This window comes from Podarcis muralis, chromosome 2 (assembly GCF_964188315.1).
Source record: "Podarcis muralis chromosome 2, rPodMur119.hap1.1, whole genome shotgun sequence".
NCBI lineage: Eukaryota > Metazoa > Chordata > Lepidosauria > Squamata > Lacertidae > Podarcis > Podarcis muralis.
The window spans coordinates 63,539,817-63,555,344 of record NC_135656.1 but is presented as its reverse complement, the minus strand read 5'-3'; the positions used below and the strand labels follow the sequence as shown (position 1 = coordinate 63,555,344).

General features: G+C 43.7%; 1 long non-coding RNA gene across 4 annotated transcripts in view; it reads right to left on the bottom strand.

The window, feature by feature from the left end:
- LOC114591375 (uncharacterized) overlaps window positions 1–15,528 on the bottom strand; it is a 182,248-nt gene that overhangs the window by 86,859 nt on the left and 79,861 nt on the right. For all 4 annotated transcript variants that reach the window (XR_013391928.1, XR_013391926.1, XR_013391927.1 and 1 more), the window contains exon 2: window positions 14,655–14,704. This is a non-coding gene — a long non-coding RNA (uncharacterized LOC114591375). The remainder of the gene's footprint in view (window positions 1–14,654; window positions 14,705–15,528) is intronic.

Below are 15,528 nucleotides of genomic sequence, written 5' to 3'. Positions count from 1 at the left end.
CAATGCCATTCATGGCTACCTAGAGTTCTGCTGTTCAGTTGCATAAGAAATTAAAATGTCTACATGCCTGTGGTCTTCATATCCTCCCTGGTGGACATTTTGGATGGCATTTGCAGAATGGTTAAAGGATTTCTGCTCTAACAATGCAGCTGAATACAGAGGATTAGTTTCGCTGCATGAGGCTCTCAGAATCAGCCCTGGGGACATTGTCAGGGGGTTTCAGTGGGAGAGGATAACCACATCTCTGCAATTTAGCAGCTAAACTGTTCCTTCACAAAATGTACAGCTTGGCACTGTGGGGAGTCACAGGATATAACAAAAGCTTACATTGAGGAAGAGTCTAAATCCTATTTTCTAGGAAATTCTGGGGGATTTCCATGTGCAATCCTTTTCCGGGTAATCCTCCAGCAGAAGACTGTATTACAAGGCAAAAAATAATAAAAATAAAAATCTCAAGCCACAAAGCCAAACTCCAGTGCAAGCAGAATTATGAAACATGAAAACATGGAGCTGAAGAAAGTCTGATTTAAAACAAGGTTGATCGTCAAGAGTTTTACGTTTTCTCTATCTCAGCTGTAAAATTTTGCAAGAGCACAAAGGGGTTGGGGAATGGGATTTATGAGGCAGTGATAGATAGTAAGCTGAGAGTTGTGGGATCAAAGCAGGAGACAGGTGGCTACAAGGATTGGAAACGCACTGCAGCCTCGCCCTAAGTGCAGAGTCTTCAGCAGCTGCTGCCTTCACATTTTTAAAAGGTCTGTCTCACTGTGCCAAACTGTGATCTTGCTCGTGGTTTAATAGCTTGAGTAAGTGGCAGAGACCACACAAAGTGTGTGAGTGCATGGACTGTTGGAAAACACCTTACTCTGCAACCATAATTTTTGGAGGGGGAAAGGAGACCTCAGCCCTTTCAGGAAAGGATCTGTGGCTCTTCCCATTGGTTGAAGTGCACACTGTGCTTGCTTTCCTCAGCCAATACTAATCCTGATTAGCACTAGCGCTGGCATGTTGCCTAGCACTGCTGGGGATGTCCCTTGTGGGCAGTGTGAGCACACAAACACACACACAATGGCTGGTACATTTTGAGGGACTGAATGGGTCTGATGGCAGTTTGAGGCCAACAACATCTGAAGGCCACAGGTTGCCACCTGGTGAAGAACATACTGAAATAGATGGGCCAGTAGTCTGCTTTGGCGTAACACAGCTACTGATGTTTCTGTGACCTCCCTGCTTCCTTCTATATTTTCTTGCCAAAATAGGTCATTGCTATGAGCATGGAAACCATTTTATCCTAGTCCCCCTTCATCTGGGCTTACAGAGCCATGCATATGAGAGATCTGCTTTTCTTACACATATTTCAGAGCCCTCTCCTAGGACAACTCCTTCATATGTACAACATTGAACAAGAAAGTGACTGAAAACTCCACTTTTAGTGAATGGGTTTGCTAACTGTGTGGGGATATCGCGGAGTGGGGAGTGGGGTCCGGAGGGAGCACACTTCCCCACCAGCAGGCAGCCACAATCTGCCTGCATGCGTGACCTTGGGGTGCAGGGAAAATCCCCCCCCCAGACAAGCCACAGCTGTCTGTACATCGTTCCACCTCTGCATGACCTTTTACGGTCTCAGCAGTCTGCGGTGTCCTGTCTGTAACCTTTGTCTCCGAGACCCTTTGTCTCCATTCGTCATACATTGTGCAAGGGGGAAATGACGCTGTGGAACAGGTGCCAAAATAGCTTTGTACCACCCCACGATCTCGGGACGGAAGATGTGTAAAGGTCACAGCCCAAAATGTATCTGCCTAGCTTGCATATTTGTCTCAATAAAAAGAGGCTCCACAGGCTGGTCAGCAGCTCGCTTCAGCCCACCTGTGCGCAGCTCACATAATGATCAACACCTGTCTTGGGCCTTCACTTCAAACTGCTTGCCATGGTTAATGCTACCTGCTCTGTGTTGCATCTACAGGAGACGTGTGAAGAATCACTGCAGCTACACATTAGAAGGGCAAGGGCCACAGCTCAGTGGTAGAGCAATCCTCTCTTAATCTTGGGGAGCTATTGCCATTCAGTGTGGATAACACTGAGCTAGATGGATAAATAAGATGACCTGGCATATGGCAGCTTAATATGTTCCTAATAGTTCATATAGAGAGCATCTATTAAGCAAACTGGAGTACAACCTTTCACCCTCAAAGAGATGTTGGAAATGGTCCAATAACAATAACAAAGCGGGGGTGGGGGGGAGGTGATAAACATGTCCTGAAAGCAAACAGTAATGATGTTGTTCAGAGAAATGTTGAGGGAAAGAATTAATTTGACTTTCAACAGAGCCATTGCCCCTCACCTAGTCTATCATCTTGTTATTTGCTTAATGCAACCATTCTTTTTCAGGGCCTCCAACACCAAACATAAATGATTCAAGAGAGCTACTTCTGCAATCAGTAAAAGTAACAATCATGAGAACAGTGAGAGTAATGAAAAGCTTATTGCTGGCCAATGAACACTTTTCTCTCTTTCTTTTTTTTAACCAACGTCTGCAGAGCTGGTGGATGGAAGGAAAATTATTAGAACAAATCAAATAATCCCTTCCCAGTGAGAAATACTTTTGCCGAGACAGATCTGTTTGCAGTTATTAATTTCGTCTCCTTCAAAACACCTCAGTAGGGAACGGGGATAGACTTGAAATTGATTTTCCTCTAGTACTTTAGTTTCAGACTCTCGCTGAAGTAAGGACATTAACGGGATATTAAATATATTAGCAAGGGCAATAATCAAAGGAAAATCAGACAAAACACTGTTGGTATTTCTGAGGGTTGGTAAGATGGGACGTGCCGTTTACTCTAGTGAAACACCAGCATTTAGCCACTCTTCTGGGTTCCAGCATCAACTGAAAAACACTCACTCTCTTAGAAAGGTATCTCTTGGCTTATAAAAGTTTACTTGCTACTTTGGGGGTTCTAGAAGTTTTCAATTTGGAAAAAAAAACTTTAAGGATTTTAATCAATTTTTTTCTGCGCAAAGATCTTTTCTTTTCTTTTTCTTTTTTCTTCTCTTCTTTCTCTTTCTTTGCTTCTCTTTACTTTTATTTCACTTTTTATTTTATTTTTTATGTTGGATATTTTGTATCTTTAATTTTACTTGATGGAAAATAATTGTTGAAGTTGAAAATGTAAAACCAATAAAATTTATTTACCCCCCCCCCAAAAAAGACCATAGATTTTTTTCAACTTTGGGTTTATTTCACCTGTTAATCATGACCACACATAGAAGTCTCCACATGTGCAGATGGATACCATCTTTATTTCTATGGGTATTCATCTATCCATGCAGTTCGCTTCAAACACCCACAAGTCAGCTTGATGAAGAACAAGTCAGTCAACACACATATGTTCTGCTCAGCCATAGATTCAACATTAGAAGGGCCTGGCGTCCCTGATATCACAATCCGTAGAAGGAAGAATCAGTCCAGATGCAGATTTAAAGGTCACCTTCCGTGGGGTGGGAGGAAGAATTGTTTGCTCAAGTAGGTCATGGTGGGCTTGCAAAAACATCTGGCAGACACAGAGAAAGGTTTCAGGAGCAAGAGTCAAGAGATCTTGGTTACAAGCTTGCACTAAAATCCCTCGTATATATATGCAGAGAGGTCACTTGACTGAGCAATGTACAAATCTGGTGGGACTGAAAAGGCAAGAGATGACAAAGCTACTTAATGTTGTGTCACATCAAGATCTGGGGGGCATGAACTAAAATCTCTGGAAAGGTTACGTCTTGAAAGAGCCGGGCTGGAGTCAAGTGGAGGCAATATCGGAAAACTGCCTCTCTGAAGCAGCCGCAGAAGGCATAGAAGAATGCAGGTAAGAGGATAGATCCAATGAATAAAGACTTATAGAACAAATCAAGAAAAGGAAACAAAGAATTGCACTCTGCTCTTCTTAATATCTTCTTGAATGCTGCCACGATGTTGATGTGAAAGCTCATAGGTATCCTCCTGTCATTTTCACTCAAGGCCTTACACTCCTACCTTGTCCCAAAATGCCTCTTTGTCACCCTAATGTCACTAAGGAGGCCACAAGTGCTTCAAGACAACTCACTATTATCAACCCAAATATCAACTGAAGCAAAACAAACAAACAAACCGAGGCAGAATGAGTGATTGGGATGAGCACTATCCTGAGTGATTGAGCAGAAAATGGTGGTGGTGGACTTGACTGCCTTTGGGAAACTTCTGAGCCCCAGTTCTTGGGGCTGTGTCTCATTGACTAGAACAACAGTGGCACTGGCTGAGTGGTTCTGGCAAGCAGAGAAAGGTTTCTGTCTTAATAGCCTCTCTTATTGCCCCCCTGCCTGTAGTTGAGAAGACAAGAAGACTTGAAAAGCTTTGGAGCATTACTCAGCTGAAAACTGGGGAGGGTGAAGGGGGATATGCCTTCTTCTTTGGACATCTTGGGACTTGAGTAAAATCAGTTAAGGGTTACCTTGAGAGCACCCACTGTTCTGAGGGCAGTTTGTGAAGTCTTTTGTTTCCCCTGCTCAGCTTCTTTTATTGAGCTATATAACTCTGTACTGCAGGAGGAGAGGGTGAAGGCACTCTTGTTCCCCTGTTCACCCTCCTCTCCTACAGTAGCGTGTTATATTGCTCAATTAAAGAAGCTGGTGACTGGAATGGGGGGAACAAAAGGCTTCATGAACTGGCCTCAGAGCATCATAAAGTGACCACAGAGGACATCCTGATGGGAGCTGCACCTGAACCACACTGAGAATATGCCATTTCACATATGAGCCAAAGGGTATGCAGTCACAGAAGCGGCAGCCACAACCTGATGCTGTATGTTTTAGATTTCAATGGCAACCACCATGGTCAATGGTCTGGGGTGATGGAAGCTGTAATCCAAAACATGTGGAGGGCACCAAGTTGGGGGTGACTCATCAAAAGGGTGCCTGAGGAGTGAGCACAACTGTTCAAGAATATACCTGCTCCTCAAACACTGACTCAGTCCAAGAAGCTACAGTGTACTACATACTGATTTGGTCTGCATTCCTCACTGTGATGGAGATGACCTTCTCGTTTCTTCAGCCTGAACATTTCATTAGGCTTCAATCACTCCCTATGGGACAGCTGTTAGCAGTACTTGAAAGCAAATTGACAAAAAAACTTAATCAATTCCCCCTCCTGCCAGTACTCAGGGACTACATCCAAAAAAACAAGCTGATTTATAGCCAAGAAGTGATTTGTAAATATAATGTACTGACTGACCAGAAGTAAGACAAGAAGAAAGAGCGATAGAATGGCCAACTCTCTGAAAGTTAAAAGTCACTTTGGGACACAGATGCATAATAGTCAAATCCATCAGCTGACTCCAGCTTCCATTTGAGTCTCACAATTTCACCAAGTTAGTGGTGGCTCCCCGCCATTTTGTTACACGGTTCCAGGACTGGCCCTATTATTAGTCAGAGTGAGGTAGATACCTCAGGTTGTAGATGATGTGAGTGGGGGCAGTGAGTGGCAGTGAGATTTTGGAGGCCAAAGCTGTATAGAACATGTGGTCTGCTATGTACCCTTTCAACTAGCCTGCTAGCCTCCAGAGAATGCAGGTCATACCATACATTTAAAGCACATGGTATCTCGCAAAGATTTCTGGGAACTGTGGTTTGTTATGGATGCTGCGGACTGTAGCCCTGTGAAGGATAAACTACAACGCCCAGAATTAATGGGAGAATGGGAGAATCATTTGTTCTAAAAGTGCATTAAATGTGCTTTCAATGTATGGTGTTGCATGTGACCACAGTCCTATCACCAGCTCTCAAATAAATTTCAACTGATCAGCTTCTGATCAAAAGACTCTTGAGTCTTGTGCTCAAAACTAATCCTGCCTCCATAGCTCCTTCTTTATTGTGCCCTCAAACCCTGCACTGATTTTCAGTGGTGCTCTGCTATCAGGAACTCCTACACTTGAAGAAGAAACCTAAGACTGAAGCCTGGCTTCATAGTCCTCTTCGGGTGCAGAAGTGAGCAGAGCATGCAATATTGACCTTGAGATTGGCAGGCAGCATGAAATCTCAGCATAGATCACACCTGGCATGAATGTGAGGAACCTGGCCTGCCTGGGGTTGCTCAATAAAGCAGACCTGCACTTTAGGCTGCAGCGGCCAAACCACTCACTTCAGGTTCCCAGTGTTACTGCCATGTCTGGATTTGGGTATGACCAACCAGTGTCCCAGCCCCCCAACTCTTAATCCAAATGCTTTCTTCGTGCCTTTGTACATTTTGCGAGCATCGCCACTTGTCTGCAGTGAACTGAATGCTCTGACACATGGGCACATCATCCGGCAATCCGCGTGGCACCACTCCCTGCCTTTCTCAGTGCAGAAATGGGCAGGGTCAAAACTGTACAGATGACAGATACAAATTTGCTTGCAAGGATAAAATACAATAAACTGGGAAATATTATGTCTCCATTTGGTGCAAGGTACGGAGACATAGACATCTGTATCTTCTGTACAAATGTCCCAGGAGGTGTCTGGTGGGTGTTGGTTGTAATAAGCTGCATGCTCAAACATGGAAAGTGCATTAAGGTCCTCTGTCCATTGTTGGATTGCTGGAGGGGATTTATCTTTCCAGTGTTGGAGGGCAAAGTTTTTCACGACTATGTGAGCCCTTATGACCCATTTTCAGTTACTCCATTCCCTTGATCATTTGGTTTACCTTTTTCTGAACCTTTCCAACACTACAATATCCTTTTCGAGGTGAGGTGGCCAGAACTGTACACAGCATTCCAAGTGGGAATGCACTATAGATTTGTATCATGGCGTTATGATATCATCAGTTTTATTTTCATTCTTCTCCTAATGATCCCTAACATGGAATTGACCTTTTTCAAAGCTGCAGCACACTGGCTCAACATTGTCAGTGAGCTATCTACTACAATCCCACTGTCTTATTCCTTTTTGTTCTCTTCATTTGGACAAGATTTCTATTTTGTAAGGAAGCCTTCCTGCCTCTAATAGTTCAGCTTTTTCTTTAAAACAACAACTCCTCCCAAACATTTTGGAATGATCTGACTTTCTTGATTTTGACTTTTAACTTTGGTCTCTTCAGTTGGGGCAGGTTTCCTCTTCTGAAATCAAATGAGACCATGTTGGATTTTTTTGCCAATTGGTCATTTACATGTACGGTATATTTAATTTATTAGCACTACAGTCACTGCTCCCATTTGTCCTGGCAACACTTATGTCCTGCACCAGGCCCTGGGGGCCTCTCAAGATTATGGCTGGAATCATTGCCCCTCTGATTGCTTCCATAGTCATTTAGGGTATCTAGAAATTTTACCTCTTTCTCATAACTGCCAGTTTGTTTGAGGGTAGTTGAAGTCACCCATTCCTGCAACATCTTCTCTTTCGGATTCTTCCTTGAATTCATTCTTCATCTCAAGATCTCCCTAAGCATTTTGATTGGGAGGACATTAGCCTGTCCGCAGCACTAAATTATTATTGAAGTCTCATATTGCCACCTACAAGAATTATGTGGCAGAATCTGCCCTGCTTGGGATTTCTAGCAGGATCTTAAAGGTAAAGGTAAAGGGACCCCTGACCATTAGGTCCAGTCGTGGCCGACTATGGGGTTGCGGCGCTCATCTCACTTTATTGGCCAAGGGAGCCAGCGTACAGCTTCCGGATCATGTGGCCAGCATGACTAAGCCGCTTTTGGTGAACCAGAGCAGCGCACGGAAATGCCGTTTACCTTCCCGCTGGAGCGGTACCTATTTATCTAATTGCACTTTGACATGCTTTTGAACTGCTAGGTTGGCAGGAGCAGGGACCAAGCAATGGGAGCTCACCCCGTCGTGGGGATTCGAACCGCCAACCTTATGATCAGCAAGTCCTAGGCTCTGTGGTTTACACGGGTTTTACTTACCCTCTCTTCGCACATCTGCTTAACTCGCCTTGGCGCTTCACCAGCTGGGGCATCCTGTATCATTCCCCACAAGGATCATTGGACTTCTGCTGACACGCACAGCATGTTTTGTGACTGGAAATATTCTATACATCATGGGGCATCGCAACAGGGGCAAGATGACCTGAATGCTTCTTCAAGACAAGTAGCACAACAGCACAGCAGTGATCACAAAACAACAACACCCTGGTGCCAGCCCCTCTGCCCATATGAGCTTCTGGAGATATTACCTTTTAATGAAAATGGTTTAAACCCGCTATGCCATCAAGCAGATGGGCCGTCATTCAAAGGGATGCGGCAGGCATGAACTAGTCCTTAGGGGTCTGAACCTATTAAGGTCAGTGTTTTAAAAAAGCAATCAAGGAAGGAAGCTTGAATGATATTATGGCAGCAGTAAAGACTGGCCTGCTTCATCAGCGCTTTCTGGTTTCTTAAATAACCTCGATGGCAAAGAGACACAGAGAGTTTAGCTCTACTAAAATCAGAGGGGAATGTGGAGGTGGGGAGACAGACTGCACAGGGTTGTTTAAAAAACATAGATGCAAAACAACTTTGGCATGCCACGCAAATTGTAATTGTCTGCAGATGCATCCCTCTCCACTATTCTACTTTGCTGCTATAAATTTGTGCAACCCAAAATAGCGTCGCTGCTGCCTGCCTGATTCCAACACTTCAGTGCTGCAATCCCAGAGCAATGCCTTTCTCCATTAAGCAGGCCCGTGTTGCACTATATTGCTACAAATGAGTAAAATTTGCCTGAGATGCAGGTATTATTATTAATTGGGATTCTGCAAAGATCTTCATTTTTCTTGTATCATCAGACACATATGGTACTGAACCATATGCTCAGCACTGCTTTGTATTTTGCTAATGCTCTTTGGTGAGCTTTGCCTTGCTGTCTGTTCCTTAGGATCTGATTCCCAAATTATTATTTTCTGAATCCATTTTACTCAAACACTTGTATTCAAAAGTTTTCATTCTAAGCTAATACCCATTGGCTTGTCCACATAGATGGCATTGGCATGGAAATAATCCAAAATAATCACAAGACCAAGGCAACTGTGGGACGCGGGTGGCGCTGTGGTCTAAACCACTGAGCCTCTTGGGCTTGCCGATCAGAAGGTTGGCAGTTCGAATCCCCGCGATGTGGTGAGCTCCCGTTGCTCGGTCCCTGCTCCTGCCAACTTAGCAGTTCAAAAGCACGTCAAAGTGCAAGTAGATAAATAGGTACTGCTCCGGCGGGAAGATAAATAGCGTTTCCGTGCTCTGTTCTGGTTTCAATGTTCCATTGCGCCAGAAGCGGCTTAGTCATGCTGGCCACATGACCCAGAAAAACTGTCTGCTGAGCGGACAAACGCCGGCTCCCTCGGCCTGTAAAGCAAGATGAGCGCTGCAATCCCAGCGTCACCTGCTACTGGACTTAACTGTCAGGGGACATTTGCCTTTACCTTTTAAGGCAACCATGCAGAAAACCTGTGATGTAAAGGACATTTCCAGCCACAGGTTCCCCAGTGGAGGTTTGTCACAAGAGCAATCTAGTCCTTTCCCTGAAACCTGTTGGTGAGGAAGGAAGAGGCAGCGAGAAAGGGGGTGGAAGGAAGAGAGAGATAGGAGATGACAGAGTCAGAAAGGGGTAGCTCTGTCCACTTTGAGCTCTGGCTCCACCCACCAAAGGCTTTAGCCCTGCCCACCACCAGCATGAAGTCCTCAGTAGATTACCCTAAAGGGATACAACAAGTCCTGTGACCACCTAGGATGAAAAGTGGTCCATAAATATTGGAAATAATATTCTTGGAAATAATGTGCTTTGCAGCACTGGGTGGGACAAAGCTGAAGAGGGAATTTCAGCACAATAACCATAAAGTTAAGCTCACCATCCAGTTAAGCCAAATGAACAAACAGAAAAATATAGATCTAGACATAGATGTAGATACACACACACACACACACACACACAAAGAAGCCCTCCCTACTGGATCAATCTAACGGTCGGTCTGGTTCCACACAGTGTTTCCAAAGGGACACACCAGATGTTTGTGAGAAGCTCCTACCTGTTATAAATGTAAACATCCTTTTTCTGATATTTATTACTCTCCCTTCCACCCAGCAATGGGTGTTCAGAGATGTTCCATTTGTCTACTTATATAATACTTATTATAAGTACTCTAATATCATATTATAGTACTAAATACTATAATATGATTAATAATCTATCATAATACTCATTGATAGATCTGTCCACCATAACTTTGTCTAAATACATAGGAGGAATTCTGCATAGCACTGTGGCAATCATTCCATCAGCATAAACAGCTCAGCTGGTCAGACGCAATGATTCCCCCCCCTCCCCGCTTCTTCCCCTGCACATCATTCTGGGGGTTCTCTTGCCTTCCTGAGCCAATTGGGTGGTATTGAGGGAGAGAAGGAAGAGCCTCGGTGTGCTAGTTGAATCCAACCCCATATCTAGATTTTAAGAAAGTACATTTCTCAGCAACAGAATGAGAGAGGGGGAGGGAGTCAAGCACTGATTTAAAGCAAGTTTGTTCCAGATATGCAAAGAATTAACTGGAAACTTTTGGCACTTCCAACTCGTATTGATTTTAAATACGAGTGTCAAATACAGGCAACCGCAAATTGCTGCTGAATATCAGTGTTAACAAAACAGAAATAGCAAACTTACAAAAATGTAATGGCAAATGGTATAATATATGGAATGTCAGATACTACTGATTGTAAACTATGGTATGTTAAATATTTAGTTAGTTAATTTATATATTTCCTTCATATTTCAACAGACTAGCCATGTGATTTACATAGCCAAATGAAAACATACCGTATTTTTCGCCCTATAGGACGCACTTTTCCCCCTCCAAAAATGAAGGGGAAATCTGGGTGCGTCCTATGGGGCGAATGCAGGCTTTTGCTGAAGCTTGGAGAGCGAGAGGGGTCGGTGCACACCGACCCCTCTCACTCTCCAGGCTTCAGGAACACATCCACAGCCTAGGCAGCCCTGCGGGAAGTCCCTACTTCCCTACGCTGCGGATAGCAGCCTGAAGCAGAGCGCCCCCCGCGCCGGGCAGACATCCGCAGCATGTGGAGCCTTGCAGGAGTTCCCCGCAGGGCTCCCCACGCTGCGGATAGCAGCCTGCCGCCTGGCGGGTAGGGCTCCCTGAAGCAGAGCGCCCCTCGCGCCGGGCACACATCCGCAGCGTGGGGAGCCTTACAGGAGTTCCCCGCAGGGCTCCCCATGCTGCGGATAGTAGCCTGCCGCCCGGCGGGCAGGGCTCCCTGAAGCAGAGCGCCCCTCGCGCCGGGAAGACATCGGCCAGCCCCACAAGCTCGGGGGACAGCAGGGAGGCGCAGCGCCGCCATCCCGCTGTTCCTCGACCTGGTTTGGTTTCCCCGACCTGCTTTTGGGGGGGAAATAAAGGGAATTTCTTTTCCCTTTATTCCCCCCCCAAAAAACTAGGTGTGACCTATGGGACGGAGCATCCTATGGGACGAAAAATACGGTAATATATATTTCCACATGGAATATTGGACCACTTTAGCACTCTAAGCGTCCAAATGCACGCCAGTAGTCTAGTGTGGAAGGAGTTGCATTCTGGCAACACAGAGAATAGTTCATGCACCTCATTTTGAAATGTTATGTGCATTTACTAGCTCCACATTTCACCACACCAAAAGAAGATTTCACAGGAGAACAAGGAATCTCAAAAGATAGGAATTTCTAAAATAGGTATGGGAAACCTGCAGCTCTCCAGATGTGATTAGACTACAACTCCCATCATTGGTCATGCTGATGGAGAATGATGGGAGTTGGGTGTCCCGCCCCAATCCAAAAATGTAACTTCCTTTTAAATAAATATAGTAGTATAAAAGTGGCTTACTGTAAATGCAAACTAGGCCCCTTTCCAAACCAATGTAAGTGTCATTACAGTAAATGAGAATCAATCTGGCTCATTTTAAGCCTCCCCCCCCCCAAGAATACTGTTAAGTTTGACCCTTTGCACAATATTAGCAATAAAGGTCCATCCAATATTCTCCATGATAGGTGAATGCTTTGTGTTTGAATTACAGCAGGGTTGGGGAAGTTTCTTACAGCGTCAGCACAAATGTGAAATGTACTCTAACCCTGGCTTGTGAAGCAACTCTTTTTAAAAAATAAAAATAAAATGAAACATGGTGCAAGTATATCTAGAATTAAAATGGAAGAGTAGCAATGGAGCTACAGCAACAGTTACTCAGAATAAGATAAGACAGCCAAATTGCTCTTAGGTAATTGTGGGTCTTTCTGACGTCACCTCTGTAGAATGGGAGCCACTGCAATGTGCTAACATTCCTCCTGGAAGCTGGAGCAATGCTGACATTTTGCAAGAGTCTTCTGTGGTCTTCCAGGATACCACATCTGTTTATTTTTGCCTTCATTTTCTTTCCACTCTCCCTGTCTACATTTCTAAAAGTCTAAACTTACTGGCTGAAGTTCAGACAATATAGAAAGAGACAAGAAAATAGATACAAGCGCTGTGTCATCACTCTTTTAACGTCACGCACAGCCAGCCACTGGAAGGGTGGGGGGAATGTTTTATGGGAACTTGAGAAAAGTTCAAGCTGCTGTCTGGTTGTTCATCTGTTTCCCAAAACTATTCTTCCAGACCAGTGATATTCCGGACAGGGCTTCTCTGCTCCATGCAAGTTGACGCTCAGCAGCACGTATGTGTAAAAACTAGGTCAAATTGCAGTTCCACTTACTATAACCCAGAGGTGGACAATCAACATATTTGCATTCTGTGTCAGTTTCAAATACTTTCAATCATAAGTCCCTTCCATCCCATTTTCTGCAAATTTCTTTTTAAATCACACACACACACAAATCAGACTTTGTACACCCTGTCTCTTAAAATGTTGCTCCTCTAAAATATGCATTTTGTATGCATTTTCCGCATAAATATGCATATTCATATGCCTTTTAAAAAAACGGCATTGAAACTTTCAGAGAAAAGTGCAATCCAGTTTGTTTACTGCACTCCAAATTGATTATAAGTCTGGCAAGTGTGAATTAGGTTGGTTCGCTAAGTTTTGTGTCCCATTTTCAGCCTTTTCTGGTAATTGGTGTGCATTGAGGCTGTATGCATGTGTGTCAATTTCATTCAGCTTCCTAATGGTTGTAGAAGAACTTCACAAAAATTGCTATTTCTGTCAGTGAGATAGAGAAAAACCCAAGTGCCTTTGTAGATATAGATAGTTGATTCTTGATATCAGTACGCTTTGAAGAAGCCACCACTCACCACCCACCCCAGAATCAGGGGGACCAGAAATCAACCCTTCAAAAAAGCATGGTGAGACTATTTTAGCTTTTGCCATTCCAAGATATGGGTAAGCAATGGAGGGTATGGATATAACAGATGTCATGTAACGGATCCTTATCTAGAAACATTTCTGTAGTAATAGTAGTAGTTGTAGTAGTAATAAAAGTAGTCTTGGTTAGTCATTAAAAAAGAAGCAAAGTTTCACATGCACAGCTTAAAAACTAACAAAGTCATTGCAGCCTAGATCATTGTGTGAGCAAGAGCCTACTTCATGACATTACTCTATTCTGAACTTAAAAATAGTAAGCATAATGCTGGCTGTCAACAAAAGAGATTCAAGGCAAAGCTTTAAAAATGTATTATAAACACCGACAACTGGGAAACACTGGCCTGCAAGCGCTCTATTTGGAGAACAGCCTTTACCAAAGGTGTCGTGGGTTTTGAAGATGCTTGAACTCAGGACAAAAGGGAGAAATGTGCTAAGAGGAAGGCACGCTTGGCAAACCCTCACCATTATCAACTTCCACCCGGAAACCTATGTCCCCAATGTGGAAGGATGTGTGGATCCGGAATTGGCCTCCAGTCACTTATGGACTCACTTTAAAAACCATGTTTATGGAAAACAACCTTACTTGGCTACGAGTGATTGTCAAAGAAGAAGGTGGCTTCATGACATTAAACCAGGTGTGGAGAACCTTTGTCCCTCCAGATGTTGCTGAACAACAACACTCTTCATGCCTGGCCTGCTGAGGGGACTATAGTACAACAACATCTAGATGGTCAAAGGTTCTCCATACCTGCACTAAACACTCAGATTCTCCTCCGTGCTACTAGAGTACTAGAGCACAACCAGTTGTGCTAAGGCATAATGAAGGGTTTTCAGGAATACATCATTTCTGTCCAAGAAGGAATTCCCAGGCCTCTAAAATCTTTGATTACTAACCTTTAAAAGGTTGGGTTTTTTAAAAAAAGAAAAAAGAAAAAGCCAGGGGAAATGATGAATGTTAATGTAATAAGTAAAGGAAAACATCTCGCCTTCAACTGCTCTTTGAATGAATCAATATTTGCTTAAGAAAAGTGTGATTAGATTATGCAATAAATCTCCCCTTTTCCAGATGAAAGAACAAATGCTACATTTGACATATTTGTTCAACATGCCTCTTGGGTTAATTTATCAATATGTGATAAAAATTGATTTGGAGATATCTGTGAGGTTGTGCTGCACTGGGGAATGCTTCATAGAACAGCAGAGTGAAAGGGGAACCTACAAAGTTACTTGCAATAAAACAACAACTTCCTTCCCATTTAACTCATATAATCCAGAGGAAGAGGAAGATACAGCCACATAAAAACATATGAAAGCAGAGGATGGCATGGAGCTTTGTTTATATACTGACCTGAGAAGAGTTGCACATCACAGAGAATGGTAGAGTTGTCAGATGACATTCTGTGGACCGAAAAATGAGACGATCCAAATTATGACAAATAACAAGCAGAAAATATGGAGTAATAAACAACATAATGACAGATATGTCTGCGGAACAGGAAATGGGCTAGTTTATTTGGGCAAGTAGGCTGTACTACATTTTAAAGTTAAGGCAAGAGAAGGTACTCTTTTCCTCATTATTTTGCTTTATATGAACCATTGCATACTTCTGAACTAGAGATAGAAAACCAAACAAAAACAATGCCAGTTGTAGACTATGTATATTGGCCAGAAAATGTGCATATTGCCCAAACAAGATGTGCATATTCCCCAAAGCCTGTTAGGGATTATGCATAATGGCCAGAGATATGCACATTCTTCAACACTTACCAGGGATTGTGCATATTGGGCAGAGAATGTACACAATTCATTCAATATACACACATTCCCTAAGGTAGTTGGGAGTATCAATATGGAGCCTTCGGATACATTCTTTAACAGATGTGAGGAAGGAAAATATTCAGTGAGCAAGCTTCTTCACTCAGTATAATTCCATGACACAGCAGCTGAACAATTTCTTCTTACAATACAACTATTAACAGAGTCACCCTTGAGGACAATGCATAGGAATGACTGTCCCTGGCCCCAACCTTTGTGGGGTCCTTTGCTTTGTGAGACACATTTTGGGAAGGCATGCCTGACACTAGTGGGACTGGCCAGCAGCCCCTCTGCCTGCCTGGCCCTGCTGCCTCCTGCCCACCCACGGAGGCTCTCCATCTTCTCCCTTTCTAGAGCAATGTCTCCGTGATGCTGCTACCACTAAAGCAGTGGCAAAAAAGTAAGCC